The following is a 15,142-nucleotide window of genomic DNA, read 5'->3' as shown; positions in this document are numbered from 1 at the left end:
GGATATAGTTTAAGAAACCTCTGGGACAACATCAAGCATACTAACATTATAGGGGTCCCAGAAGGAGAAGACAGAGTGAGAAAGGGGACAGAGAACTTACTTGAAGACACGAGACACTATAGCTGAATACTTCCCTAACCCAGGAAAAGAAAAGACATTCAGGTTCAGGAAGCATGGAACGTCCACTCCAGGTAAGAACACTGGAGTGGGTTGCCATTTCCTTCTCCATGGGATTTTCCTGACCCAAAGACCAAACCGAGGTTTCCCGCTTTGCAGGCTGAGTCTTTATGGTCTGAGCCACCAGGAAGAGCATAGGAGCATATATATGGGTTTTGTTTTGTTTTAATCACACCAAAACAAATTATAATTAAAATGGCAAAAGTTAAAGATAAGAAAATCTTAAAAGCAGTGAAAGAAAAGCTAACTAGTTACACACAAGGAACTCCCAAAAGACCATCAGCTGACTTTTCAGAAGCTGCAGACCAGAAGGGAGCGGCATGACATAGTCAAAGTGAAGAAAGAAAAAAACCTACAACCAAGAATACTCTACCCAGCAAGGTTATTGTTCAGATTTGAAGGGGAAACAGACTTTAGAGATCAGCAAAACCTAAAAGAGGTCAGCATCACTCACTAAACCAGCCTTACAAGAAATGTTGAAAGAACTTCTATAAGTAGAAAAGAAAGGTCCACTGCTAGAAATATGAAAATTATAAAAGGAAAAAAAAACTTGTAAAGGTAAACATATAGTAAAGGTAACAGATCAACCATTATATAGTAGCAGGAAAGCTAAAGACAAAGGTAATAAAATAATGTATGGCCATAATATATACAAAAAGATTTTAAATATGATGTCAAAAATAATAAATATGTGTAGGATAAAAATGTAGGGTGGTTAGAATTTGTTCAAAATTAAGAGATCAATTTAAAACAATCATATACATGTGTATACATATATTTATTAACCTCATTGTAACCACAAACCAAAACTCTGTAATAGATACAAACACAAAAAAAGAGAAAAATTCAAACATAACACTGAAAGTCATCAAATCACAAGGGAAGATAGCAAAAGAACTACAAATAACTACAAAAGCAATCAGCAAATAATTAAAATGGCAAAGTATAAACCTATCAATAATTAATGTAAATGGACTAAATGCTCCAATGAAAAGAGAGTGGCTGAATAGATTAAAAAAAGAAAAGACCCACATATATGCTCCTATGCTCCTCCCTGGTGGCTCAGACTGTAGAGTCTGCCTACAATGTGGGAGACCTGGGTTAGATCCCTGGATCAGAAAGATCCCATGGAGAAGGAAATAGCAACCTATCCCAGTACTCTTCCCTGGAGAATCCCCATGGATGGAGGAGCCTGGGAGGCTACAGCCCATGGGGTCACAAAGATTCAGATACAACTGAGAGACTAACACTTTCACTTTACATGCTCATATAAGAAAGGCACTTCAGATTTAAAGATATACACAAAAAGAAACTGATGGGATAGAAAAAGGTATTCCATGTAAGTGGAAATGAAAAGAAAGCTGGCATATCAATACTTATATCAGACAAAACAGACTTTAATACAAAGACTATAACAAAAGAAGGTCATTACATAATGATAAAGGAATCAATCCAACAAGAAGATATAAACAATTATAAATATACATGCACTCAATATAGGAGCACCTAAATATATAAGATATATTAACAAATATAAAGGGAGAAACTGATAATAATACAGTAACTGCAGCAAACTTTAAAACCTAACTTATGTCAATGGACAGATCATCCAGATGGAAAATCAATAATGAAACACTGGCCTTATATAATACATTACAGCAGATGATTTAATAGATATATACAGAATACTTCACCCAAAACCAGCAGAATATACACATCCTTTTCAGTGCAAATGGGTAGATCAAAAGTTCAGCCACAGAACAATTCTCAATAAATTTAAGAATGCTGAAATTATAAGTATCTTTTCTTAGTAAAAGTATCTTTTCTGAAAACAGCATGAGACTAGAAATGAACTACAAGGAAAAAAGCTATAAAGACACAAATGTGAAGGATAAAAAAAAAATGCTACTAAACAATCAATGGTTTATTGGCGAAATCAGAAAGGAAATCAGAAAATACCTGAAGACAAATGAAAATGGAAATACAACAATCCAAATCTAATGGGGCACATCAAAAGCAGTTCTCTCCCTATGAGGGAAGTTTACAGTGATACAGGCCTACCTCAGGAAACAAGGAAAATCTCAAACAACCTAACCTTATACCTAGAGGAACGAGAAAAAGAAAAAACAAACCCAAAATTAGTAGAAGGAAAGAAATAATATACAGCAGAAGTAAATGAAAGAGACTTTAAAAAAATAATAAAGACCAATAAAATTATTAGTAGTTCTTTGAAAAGATAAAATTAATAAACCTTTAATCAGACTCATCAAGAAAAAAAGAGCCCAAATAAATAAAATCAGAAATGAAAAGAAATGAAATAGAAACGACACCACAGAAACACAAAGGATCATGTTACTAAGAACAAATATATTCCAATGAAATGGACAACCTAGAAGAAATGGATAAATTCCTAGAAACATGTGATCTTCAAAAACTGAATCAGGAAGAAGTAAAAAATATGAATAGACCAATTACCAGTAATAAAATTGAATCAATTAAAAAAAAATTCCCAACAAACAAAAGTCCAGGACCAGATTTTACAGGTAGATTTTACAGACTTTACAGAATTTACAGGTAGATTCTTCAAAACATTTAAAGAAGAGCTAACACTCATCCTTCTTAAACTATTACAAAATACTGAAGAGATAGGAATGCCTCTTAACTCATTCTACAAGGCCTGTATCACCGTGATATCAAAACCAGACAGATACCACAAAAAAAATTACAGGCTAATATCACTGATGAACACAGATGCAAAATCTTCAACAAAACATTAGCAAACCAAATTCAACAATAAATAAAAAGGATCACACACCGTTATCAAGAGGGATTTATCCCAGGTATGCAAAGATTTTTCAGTATCTGCAAATCAAAGTGATATACCACACTGGCAAGCTGAAGAATAAATAAGACCACATATTACAAAACCACATCTAACACCATACTCAACAGTGAAAAACTGAAAGCATTTCCTCTAAAATCAGAAATAAGACAAGGATGCCCACTCTTGCACTTTTATTCAACAGTGTTGGGCAGTCCTAGCCCTAGTAACCAGACAAGAAAAAGAAATAAAAGAAATCCAAATTAGAAAGGAAGAAGTAAAACTCCCAGTTTACAGATGATATGATACTAAGTACTGCTGCTGCTGCTGCTGCTAAGTCACTTCAGTCATGTCCAACTCTATGTGACCCCATAGACGGCAGACCACCAGGCTCCGCCTTTCCTGGGATTCTCCAGGCAAGAACACTGGAGTGGGTTGCCATTTCCTTCTCCAGTTCATGAAAGTGAAAAGTGAAAGTGAAGTCGCTCAGTGGTGTCCGACTCTTCTCGACCCCATGGACTGCAGCCCACCAGGCTCCTCCGTCCATGGGATGTTCCAGGCAAGAGTACTGGAGTGGGTTGCCAAGAAAATCCTAAATACACTACTAAAACCCACTAAACAAATAATTTCAGTAAAGTTGCATTGTTGGTAGGAATGTAAACTGGTGCAACCACTATGGACAACAGTACAGAAGCTTCTCAAAAAATTAAAAACAGAACTTCCATATTATCCACTAGTTTGACTTCTAGGTATTTACCTTAAGAAAACAAAAACACCCATTTGAAAAGATATATGCACCCTATGTTCACTGAAGCATTATTTACAATAGCCAAAATTCGGAAGCAACCTAAGTGCCCATCAATAGATGAATGGATAAAGAAGATATGGTCTATAAATACAATGAAACATTTTTCAGTCATAAAAAAAAAAAAAAACTTGACATATGCAACAACATGAGTAGATCTACAGAGTCTAATAATAAGTGAAGTCAGTCAAATACCACATGATCTCTCTCATATGTGAAATCTAAAAAACAAAATGCAAACAGACTCACGACACTGAGAACAAACAGGTGGCGTCTAGAGGGAAGTGTGGGGGAAGCTGAAACAGGTGAAGGAGATGAACAGGTACAATCCTCCCGTTACAAAACAAATAAGCCATGGGGGTGTAATATATAGCATAAGGATATGGTCACTATATGGGGACAGATAGTTTTGGATTTATCATGGTCATTTCACAATGTATGCAAATATCAAATCATCATGTAGTATACCTGAAATTAACATAATATTGTATGTCAACTATATTCCAATTTTTTACTTAAAATACCAGGTATCAGTCAATGGATGCCAACATGAAAAGCAAGAAAGAGAACCCTTATGTTCAATGTGGACTAGAATAAAGAAAAACAACTTTTTAAATTTCCAGTGGAAGTGTCATATTGTCAAGGCTGTAAATAGCCATTTGAATTTGTTCCCTACAATTGAGACAGCTAGATGTAAATGTAAATTTCCCTGATGTGTCTTAAGATTACCAGAAGGTATGTTATTTTCTGAGTATAAACACAGTACAAAGTGTTAAAAAGTTATATTCCCTTTACTATTTACACAGCGCTTTTACATAATTTATTTCATTATTAAACTCCTAACAATTATGTTCAACCTCCATTTTTCATGGGAGTCAACAAAGTCTCATAGTTAAGTAACTTTTATGTCATAGACCTAACAGTTAGCTTTAAACACAGATCTAAATGATCCCAAATAAGGTATTCCAAGCAGAAAAGTATGATTACAATGTTAAATGAGCCTAGAAAAGTGTTATTAATAGTTTCTAATCAAGTATTTCAGTTAGTCATTTCACTATGACAGACTCTCACCCTCAACCAAGTATCAAAAATGTTAATTTCAGTTCATGACCGAAAGTACTAATAGGTCATTCATTTCAACTACAAAAAAATAAAAACAAGTACCATGTCATCAGATATCTTACATTTTTAAAACAGAAAAATATAATTAAACTATTAGGATAAATGGAGATGCTTTTATTGGCATACTTTTAGCATTTTACAAATCTTCAAAAATGACATAAGGTCACATATTCCACATAAAATCTTTCCCCTTTAATGTCAAGTTTCTATTATTTCTACATGGAACATTTACCAACTTCTTAATTCCCTCCCAAAGAGCATCTCTTTGAATTCTGATTGCTTACCTTCCATAGCTGAGCTCTAGATCTCTGCTTCCTGAACAAGCCAAGACTCAGTTTATGACAAAGTAAACAAGAGCAAGCCATAGTAGGGAAACACATTAGCTTAAGCCCTAATAAACATTCTATCCAAGAGGAGAAAACATTTCTAGTAGTTCTTCCTCCATTAATGAGCATCTTTCTCCCTTATTGTAGGTCATAACCAACAAAAAACAAACAAAAAAGGGAGTCAAAGATAAAAATACAGCTGAAATGAGTGGCTAAAAAAGCTTCCTATTACTTCATTGTAAATTAAACTTAGAACTGTAGATGTTTCATTTCCTTCTCCCTCATACATAGAGTCTAGCCTGCTCAGATGCATCTACCATACAGAGGAGTAGAGAATGTTATGTCCTAAGAATTGAAAGCTCTAAAAATAGAACCAGAAGCCACTGAGCAAAAGCATATTCAATTGCTTCACAGGCCTCATCTAATCTTCCCTTGGGAAGGCATCTCACTCAAGGAATTGAAAGACAGGAGAAAAATACTTCCAAGAGAGAACTTCCTTACTTTACAAGTCAGGTAGATACATGGGGAGAAGAAAATGATGGTTCCTCCTTCAACAAACATAATCTCCAAAAATACATAACAGATTTTTAAGGATGTTTTCTAAACTCTCAAAGAGGAATACCTCATAGAAAACATACCATCTTCTCCTGTTTAACTTCCCACACGAGAGAGAGGCAGGGATTGGGTGAAGAGGTGTTAGACTAACTTGACCTAAAAAGACTAAGCTAAAGAAAGAAAACTAAGTCTGCCAATTCCCAAAGTAGACCTGATTGAAAACCAATATTCTATGCAGTCTTTGCATAAGTTATGATAAATAAGTCTGCCTTGTAAAAGGCAGAGCTCTTTGTAAAGCTGCACAGAAGATAAAGTAGTACTTAACCATTTTATCTTCCTTTTTAAAACTCTTTCCCTCACCTAGCCTTTTTTCTCAACCTTACTCCCTCCGAAGACCTTCACCTTGCCCTCTATATGTCTAAGGTTCACTTCTTTCTTAGAATTGACCTCTAAACTTCCATTCCCCACAGTCCAACTAAGTATGAATCAGATTATGTGATTAAAGTACTTCCCTTTAATGGGTAAATGTGGTTTAATCCACAGGGTTCAATTCCACAAATATCATTAAGCTCTACTACGTACAAGGCACCACGTGTTTAATGAAAGTACCTATTCTTCTTACAAGAAAACTAGTTAACTCAAATGAATCTTGTAACGGACAGTGTAAAAGAGAAGTACGTTGAGTGCCTGCTTCACTTCACACTCTTCTCTTCCCATTTCTTCACATCTCAGTGCCCCTTCCCCCTACCCATCCTCCAGGAATCAATATTGCTTCCAATAAAAGTCAGAGACTGGGAAGACAACAAGCGATGGTAGAAACAATAAACATTCAAAACCACACATGAGTCTCCTAGATTTTATGTATTAATCACAAGTACAATAAAAAGCTTCTTAATATATCAATTCAAGAAACCTACAAATCAGCTTTGCTCAGAACCCTGAGTTATTAAACCAATATACTGAGAGTTTTTCCCTTCTCTTATTTCCACACAAGAAAATATCTTTCTAAATATTTAAAAATTTTGATTATTTAAAATATTACTAAGCATCAGTTCAATTTGCCCAACCACATTTAAAGGCTACTAAACAAAAAAAAAAAAATAAAGGCTACTAAACTTAACTGCTTTCAATTAGAATTGACATTTTCCCCCCAAGTACTTCTAGTTTTGAAACTGCAAACTAATTGGCATACTTGCTTTAAAATCTTTTTTAGTTGTACAATTATTAATTTTTACTTATAACAGAGCTCCAAACCTAGAGAGCAGGATACAATAACTGACAGGTTTGGTTTGGTTGAGCCACATGAAGTTATTTTTAACTGTTTCAAGTAGTTGTCAATATTTTTAAAAGTCAGGAGAATGGCAAGCAAAAATCTAGATCCCCTGTGTTCTCTTGAGAAGGTTGAAGACTGGGCCCATATTCATTATTGCACTAATTAAAATGAACCTGAGAACTAGATATTCCTCTTACATGAGGCATAAACTCTCTAGTGTATTTCACTCATTTTTATTTTCATATGCCTAGTATCTGAAGCATGTAAGTTTGCTGAGAGGTGCATATTTTCCAGATCACTTCAACAAGTCACCTAATGTATCAAACCACAAAGCAGGATGTATCGGTTTGCAACTTCATAGTTAATAATAAAAAAATTTTTTTACAAGATTTAGAAGAAAGGTTGAGAAAGAAAAAAATTCAGACTGGTGGAAAGGTAACATACAAAATGTAAAAAGCCCACCTGAAAGTTTTTCTAGGAGTAAAAAGAAAGGTGAAAATTCAAAAACATTGTCAAGACACTGAAAGCTTTCCTGATTGAACCTATGTTACTCCAGTTCCTTGTCACACTCCAAGCTTCAGAACTCCCTTCCCACTTTCTCTTTATGTATAACAATAGCAGTTACGCCATAAACTCTGAGAAATATTAGAGAAATTTATGAAAACACATATACATCTTCAAAAACAATTCTCCTCACACACTTTTTTAATAGTCTTTATCCACTATCAAATCCTCTCCCAAGTTATTTTTATGGCTTTCTGCCTTATATTCTAATGATGACAGTCCTCACTTTCAAAGTCTGGGCTTCAGTCCTGGATGGGTTCTCCAGTATAGAAACTTTTTTGGCCCTTACAGTTGCACTCTTTATTATATCTCTTATTCCAATTTCTACAGTCTATTTCATTCAAAATTTATCTATAATCCCCTCTCCAAAAAGTCTTGATCAAATTTGTTTAAGGGGGTGGGGATACCAGTTGTACAAAGAAAATCAATATACTGTTATTTTTCTCTGATATTAATTTAAATAAAAAGCATGAAGGCTCTTAAAGAGTAAAAAATAAACTGTATATGCTAAATGCATAAAGTGACAAAAGACTGATGCTCTAACCATGACTGTACTAGTGACTTCTCATCACGGACTCAAAGTACTAAGGAGAAAAATTAGCAGGAAATCTGTGCAGCCCAAAGATGATCACACTGCCCCCACACTAACAAGTTACTACGTGATGTCTAACCTCCCTGCACCCCAATCAAGAGGATAAAGAGTGTCAAACCTGTATCTAAAAAAAGAAAAAAAAAAAAGAAACTTGTATCTGAAGAAGAAAAAAATAAGCAGCTTTTCTGTGCAAATTTTGGGAAAACAAAGCTTTACCGCACGTGATATCGTTACAACATAAAACCACGCAACACCTTATTAGGGTCTCACTCCTCTTCACCCAAAGCGAGTCACTGGGGCCAACTTAGCCCCTATTGTGATGCGCCCTCCTCAGGAGGTCGCGGCGTTAACCCAGAATGACAGAAAAGGGGCGGGGCACAGGGTTCCCCTGCCCTGGGAAAGAGGGTTGAGGGTATCGCCTTCATCTCTGGGGAAAGGCCTCAGAACTTCCAACCCAAAAACAGCACCCCCGAAACCCAAGTCCCTTCACTGCCTCTCCGAACTGGGAGCCAGCGGCCGGAGCCCAGAACCCCACCCACCGTCCCCCAGCAGGATCTGGGACGCCCAGACCACCGCCACAGCAGTTGAGCTCTCAAGCCCAGATTCACCCTCCGCCCCCTTCCTCCTTCGCCCCCACCAAGCCCAGGATCCGGGGCCGCCCCCAGCGAGTTCCCCAACTGAGTCCAGTCACCCTCGAACCTGTAATCCCTTTTGAGTGTCCAGGCACAGGCCAGGGCCAGCGACACCTCGGCTTCCTCCCCAACTAGATTCCTCCAGAGAGGTGTCTGTGGCTGCGGCCGCCCGAGCGGCTGCGGCTACTAAAGCCGCCCCAGCAGGTTTACAGGCCGGCTCCAGGCTGCTTCTCGCGAGATCCCTCAGATCGAAGAGGCGAGATTAGCTGAGTCGTCGCGAGAATGGAGCCTCACCGCCCAGTAGTTGGGCGGGGCGCAGAGGGTGCTGGCGGTTGAGGGAGTGGCAGCGTGGGGTGGGCGTTCAGCCTGGGGGCTGGTGCCACAAAATGGGAAGCGCTTGTGTCCACAGACGTCAGCTTGGAATCTACTGCGATCCTCGAGCCTGAGTGGCTGCGAGCTGTCACCTCCAAATCTTTGAATACCACATTTTCCCTTGATTTCTTGTTACCGTTAGAAAAAAGCGGACGTCCCAGAGTTGGAGGAATACCTTAAAGACGCTGAGTTTACTCAAGGAAAGCGTTTTCCTTAACTGGGTGAACTCTGAACTCGCTCTGCCGGCTCAGCTGGCGGCTATTAGCCGGTGTGAGTTCAGGAAAAGCGGTTTTCGTCAGAGCCATCCTCTATTTCCTACCATCCGCAGCTGTTTGTTTTTAAACTATAGGTAAGCGGGAACCCGTGTACCAGCTGGAACTTGTGCAGCTGGGCCTCTGTGGAACATCGATAGCAACGTGGATGGGATATTACTCCTTGCGGCAGAAGGTTGCCAATCGTAGGGTTTCGGTCACTCATCTTTACTTTCTGTCACATGCTGGACTACACAAATGGAAAAAAAGAAAACAGGTCTCAGATCTCAAAGCTCACGCCCTGGGAGCGAGACCCACCCTGAAACAGATAATCCTGTTGAACTATGGTAAAGGCCAAGTTATAAGCTGTGACAAAGGAACCAACTTGGCCTGCCATGTTGAGGAAATCACCAGGGAATGACATTTGAGCTGAATCTTGAAGGATAGGTAAGAGTTCCCCAGTTTTGAGAAGAGTGGGAGGAGCATTTATTCCCCAGAGGAAGCGAAGAGGGAGAGGACCGGGTTTGAGTAATTTGCTATGAAAACATTTTGCGGAAAGAACTTTGTTGAAAATCTGTTAATCACTTTTAGTTGGGAAGATAAAACTCCGTGACTCCTACATGTGATAACCAAAATATTTTTTCAAACGAGTGTTCATGGAGATGAGCCGTTGACTGTACAGTAGAGAATAGTGAACATCCTTGTCCACATCTTAGGCCACATATGAGAGACCTAAGGGAAACAGGTTACTGTCATAGTTGTGTTAGTCTCCCAGTCATGTCTCACTCTTTGGGACCCCATGAACTGTAGCTCTCCAGGCTCCTCTGTCCATGGAATTCTCCAGGAAAGAATACTACTGGAGTGGGTAGCCATTCCCTACTCCAGGGGATCTTCCCAACCCAGGGATGGAACCCCAGTCTCCTGCATTGCAGGCAGATTCTTTACCATCTGAGCCACCAGGGAAACAGGTTATTGTCATAGTACACCAAATTATCATTGCCACATTTTGCTAATGTGGAAGTCTTTGAAGATTTCTTAGAAAGAAAATCTAATAGTTTTGTAATACATGTATATCTCATGGAGAAACTTCAAGAAAACCCTCAGGCAACAAAACCACCACAAACACCCCCATTGACCTTTATGTAGTATCATGGCTTGCTTCTGTAAGACAAGATCAAGAGAAGAAATTCTACAATCCAAGTTAAGCTTCAGGAGATCTGTCAAACAGGAATTATTTTCCTGTATCAAAAGCTATCATTGCCTAAAGAGGGGGCTTCCTTGGTGGCTCAGATGATAATCAATCTGCCTGCAGTGTAGGAGACCTGGGTTAGATCCTTGGGTCAGATCCCTGGGTCAGATCCTTGGGTCGGATCCCTGGGTCAGGAAGATACCCTGGAGAACAAAATTGCTGCCCACTCCAATATTCTTGCCCGGAGAATTTCATGGACAGAGGAGCCAGACAGACTTACAGTTCATGGGGTCACAAAGAGTTGGACATGACTAAACAGTTTTCACTTTTTATTTCCTAAAGAGAGACCCTGATATTCTACTATAGTATTTCTGCCAATCTCCCTTTAGACATTATTTTCATATTATCCAACCTTCCAGGTGGCACAGCAGGTTAAAGAATTTACCTGCCAATGCAGGAGACACAGGTTGAATCCATGGGTGGGGAAGATACCCTGGAGAAGGAAATGGCAACCCATTCCAGTATTCTTGCCTGGAAAATTTATGGACAGAGGGGCCTGGTGGGCTACAGTCCATGGAGTCACAAAGAGTCAGACACAACTGAGCGACTGAGGACACACACATGTATATGTATACTATACATACATTTGACTCACCTTACTCTCCGTACAAATAAACCTAACAATAGGAAAATAAAAAGTCATAAACAAATGCTGAATTATTATGTTATACACCTGAAAATAATGTAAATTGTACCTCAATTTTTTTAATTAAAAATTTTTGAAAAAGTATTTCAAACTCTTTTGTGTGCCAGTCAGGTGCTCAACTTAGCATAATTCACACAGTTCTTGAGAGTCCGTTTGAGAGCAAGGAGATCAAACCAGTCAATCCTAAAGGATATCAACCCTGAATACTCATGGGAAGGACTGATGCTGAAGCTGAAGCTGCAGTACTTTGGCCACCTGATGCAAAGAGCTAACTCATTGGAAAAGAACCTGATGCTAGGAAAGATTGAAGGCAGAAGAGGGTGACAGAGGATGAGATGGTTGGATGGCATCACCACTTCAGTGAACATGAACCTGGGCAAACTCCAGGAGATGGTGAGGGACTGGGAGGCCTGGCTTCCACAGGGTCACAAAGAGTCAGACATGACTTAGTGACTGAACAACAGTAACAATTCCAAGTTCTAGGAATTTTCCAGGGAACATTGGAATAATTAGTGAAAGATTTCAGATGAAGTATGGAACGTTTATTCCATTTTAGAATCAGGTCAAGTCATTTTACCTTTCAGGGACCTATAGTTCATTTTATTCTGTTATTTTTTTAAAAGAAAAGAAAATCTAATAAAGCTATCACTGTCATTTTTTTTTAAAAAAGCAGCTTTTCATATATTAATTTGGGGGCTTAGTAGCAGCTTTATACCTAGTAGATAATGCTATTGATCAAAAACTTTTGTACAATAGTTTATAAATGCTAGCTGACTGAATGAGCTAAGGTTCAGACCCTTAATACAAGTCTTCTTTCTGCGATATCAATCTATGTATGAAAGAGGTCAAAACAGAAATAGAGAAGTTTCATAGACAAACAATGAACAGACAAGTTTTTTCAGTTGTCTATATCATCGTACCTCATAGCATGCTAACACAAGGTTGTTTCCAAGGCAGATAAGGTAGACCTCTGGTTGAATATTTGTTCAAAGAAGGAATGATAAGCTACATACCCAGAATCCTATTTAACTTTAAAGCCTCGGATTTCTTTGTACTATTTAAGCACTGTCACCTAACGTCAGGAACAGGAAAATCATACACACAAAAAAATCTATCTCTATTCAGCAAATATATTTATTGATCAAGACCATGTGTAAGAATGTAAGGGGAGATAACAGATATTATCAATATATAGGTTCTACTGGGGGGAAAATGAGATATATAATTAAATAACAAAAGGAAAACAAGTTGGGTCATACAGAGATAGAGAAATTGGACTATGGGAGGTCAGAAATAGGAAAGATGACTTCCAACTGAAAATATGAAGAAGGTGCAGAAAAGGGGAGGAAAAGAATGTTTGTCTTAGAGGTTATAAAGAATAGATGGGAGTCTGGCTTGAAACTATGGTAGGAAAGGGCATTCCTATGCCAAGATCAAGAAAGGCATATAAATAGCTAAACTCAGTATTTTGTAGGGTGTTCGTTCAGTCGCATGCATGCTTTAGCCATATCTGACTCTTTGTGATCCATGGACCACAGTCCACCAGGCTCTTCTGTCCATGGGATTTCCCAGGCAAGAATACTGAAGTGGATTGCCATGCCCTCCTCCAGGGGATCTTCCCCTCTCGGGGATCGAACCCTCATCTCCTGCATTGCAGGCAGATTCTTTACTGCCAACCAATCAAGCCATCAGGGAAGCCCTTATGTAGGGAGAACAGTAGCAATTAAAAAGAATATGAAGATTGAAATTGTGACCAAAAAAAAAAAGAAATTGTGACAAAAAGACCTTGAAATGTTAGATTAAAAGTAAGAGTTTGTTAACTTTTTCTGTAACTTGTTAGCTGGTGATAGAGTGAAATCTCAGATCTTTCACAGTTTTTGACAAATGCTTTCAGGCTTTCTTTGTGGAAATTGACAAGCTGATCCAAAAATTTATGTATAAATGTTAAAGTTCTAGAATAGCCAAAAAAATTATGAAAAAGTACAAAGCTGAAGAACTTAACACTTAAAGATTTCAAAACTTACTACAGTGCTTTAGGAATCAAGACAGTGTGATATTCAACATTGTAAATCAACTGTACTACAATAAAGAAAAAAATTTTTTAAGACGTGGTATTGGCAATGAGCTACCCAAATACCGCAATGGAATAGAACTGAGAGTCCAAAAATGAACCCTTACATTTATGGTTGGTTGATTTTCAGCAAATGCACCAAGACCATTCACTTCAATGAGGAAAAGATAGTCTTCTTAAAATCATGGTGTTTGATGCCAGTACAGTTAGATATCTGTATTAAAAAAAAGCTAAAAAAAAAAAAACTAAAAGAGACAAAAACTTAGATCCTTATCTCAAAAAGAAATTAACTTTAAATGGAACATAGACCTAAATATAAAAAGTAAAACTGTAAATTTGCTAAAAGAAATTAAAGGGAAAATCTTGATGAATTTGGGTTTAGGCAAACAATTCCTAGATATGATACCAAAATCACAAAGCATAAAAGAAAAAATTGAAACTGGGCTTCACTAAAATAGAATTTGTTTTAGTTTATGCTTCAAAAGACAGTATTAAGAGGATGAAAAGACAAACCATAGACTGAGAGAAAATGTTTGCAAATCATACAAAGGATGTGCACTTATATATAGAACTCTTACAACTCACTAATAAATAAGACCACCCAATTTAAAAATGGCAAAGACTTGCAAAGACATTTATATGCAGACATACAAATAGCTAATTAGCACAGGAAAGGGTGCTAAATGTCAGTAGTCATTAAGTAAATGTAAATCAAAACCACAATGAAATATACTACATCCCCACTGATAATAACATATCAGACACAAGTGTAGATGAAAATAGGGAGAAGAGTCCTTATACAGTGCTGGCATGAACATAATTATATTACAGCCACCTTGCAAAAATTTTGGTTGATTTTTAAGTTAAATATAGACTTACCATACTATACAGAATACTATACTATACTATACAGAATATACCGTACTCTACAGAATACCATACTATACCCAGTCAGAGACTTCAAAGAAGCTGTCCCACCCTTCTTTACAATATTAGGTATGGTTCCATGACTATATTATAATCAGTGAAATATGAAGAGATGATGTCACCTTCCCAGGCTTGACCAGTAAAAACTTCCCACATGGCATTCCTACCTTTTTCACTTCCACTTATCTGGATAGGTGACCGTTAGGGCTACCATGGTAGAAGCTGAGTTCCTAGCTATCCTATTGAATTGTTCACCTGCCTAGTAGTATAACATTCTAGTAATATTATGTGAATAAGAAATAAACTTCTATTTAATTTAGGTGGGTATATATTTGAGATCTATTAAAGCAATTTGCTCACCCTAACCAATTCAACCAATTCAGAGATGAGTACCTTTAAATGGATAAAAAGGTGACTGGTAAAAACCTAACAATATGGAGCCAGGGCTTAGCCATAATGGATAGTGAGAAAATAGACACCACAGGCTAGAAAAATAGAACCTTTCCTATGCAAGAGCATAAATATGGAAAAATATTTATTAGACCATCCACTCTAACCAAGGGATATTGATTTTCTATAAAGAAGAGCGAAGGAATAATGATAAAGTGAGGATGAAGGGAATGTGATCAAGGAAGGGCTTACAAGGAATTTCTGAGGTAGTAACAATATTCTCTTTCATGATCTAAATAGTGAGTAAATGTTTTTTTCCTTAAAAATCTATATATATATGTACAATAAATTTTGTATGTACAACAAATT

The 15,142-nt window shown here is 37.5% G+C and overlaps 1 protein-coding gene across 4 annotated transcripts in view; it reads right to left on the bottom strand.

Annotated features, from left to right (window-relative positions):
- The window catches only part of BTBD10 (BTB domain containing 10), a 70,146-nt gene extending 61,033 nt beyond the window's left edge, over nt 1–9,113 (bottom strand). For 3 of the 4 annotated variants that reach the window (XM_043902701.1, XM_043902694.1, XM_043902720.1), the window contains exon 1: nt 8,935–9,112. The gene's annotated coding sequence lies outside the window, so the exon portion shown is untranslated. Of the gene's footprint in view, nt 1–8,934 lie in introns of all 4 variants that reach the window. The other variant, XM_043902711.1, reaches the window with a different exon arrangement.
- Between the last annotated feature and the right edge of the window lie 6,029 nt (nt 9,114–15,142).

This window comes from Cervus elaphus, chromosome 1, assembly GCF_910594005.1.
Source record: "Cervus elaphus chromosome 1, mCerEla1.1, whole genome shotgun sequence".
NCBI lineage: Eukaryota > Metazoa > Chordata > Mammalia > Artiodactyla > Cervidae > Cervus > Cervus elaphus.
The sequence above is the reverse complement of the archived record's forward strand: the minus strand, read 5'-3'. Positions and strand labels throughout refer to the sequence as shown.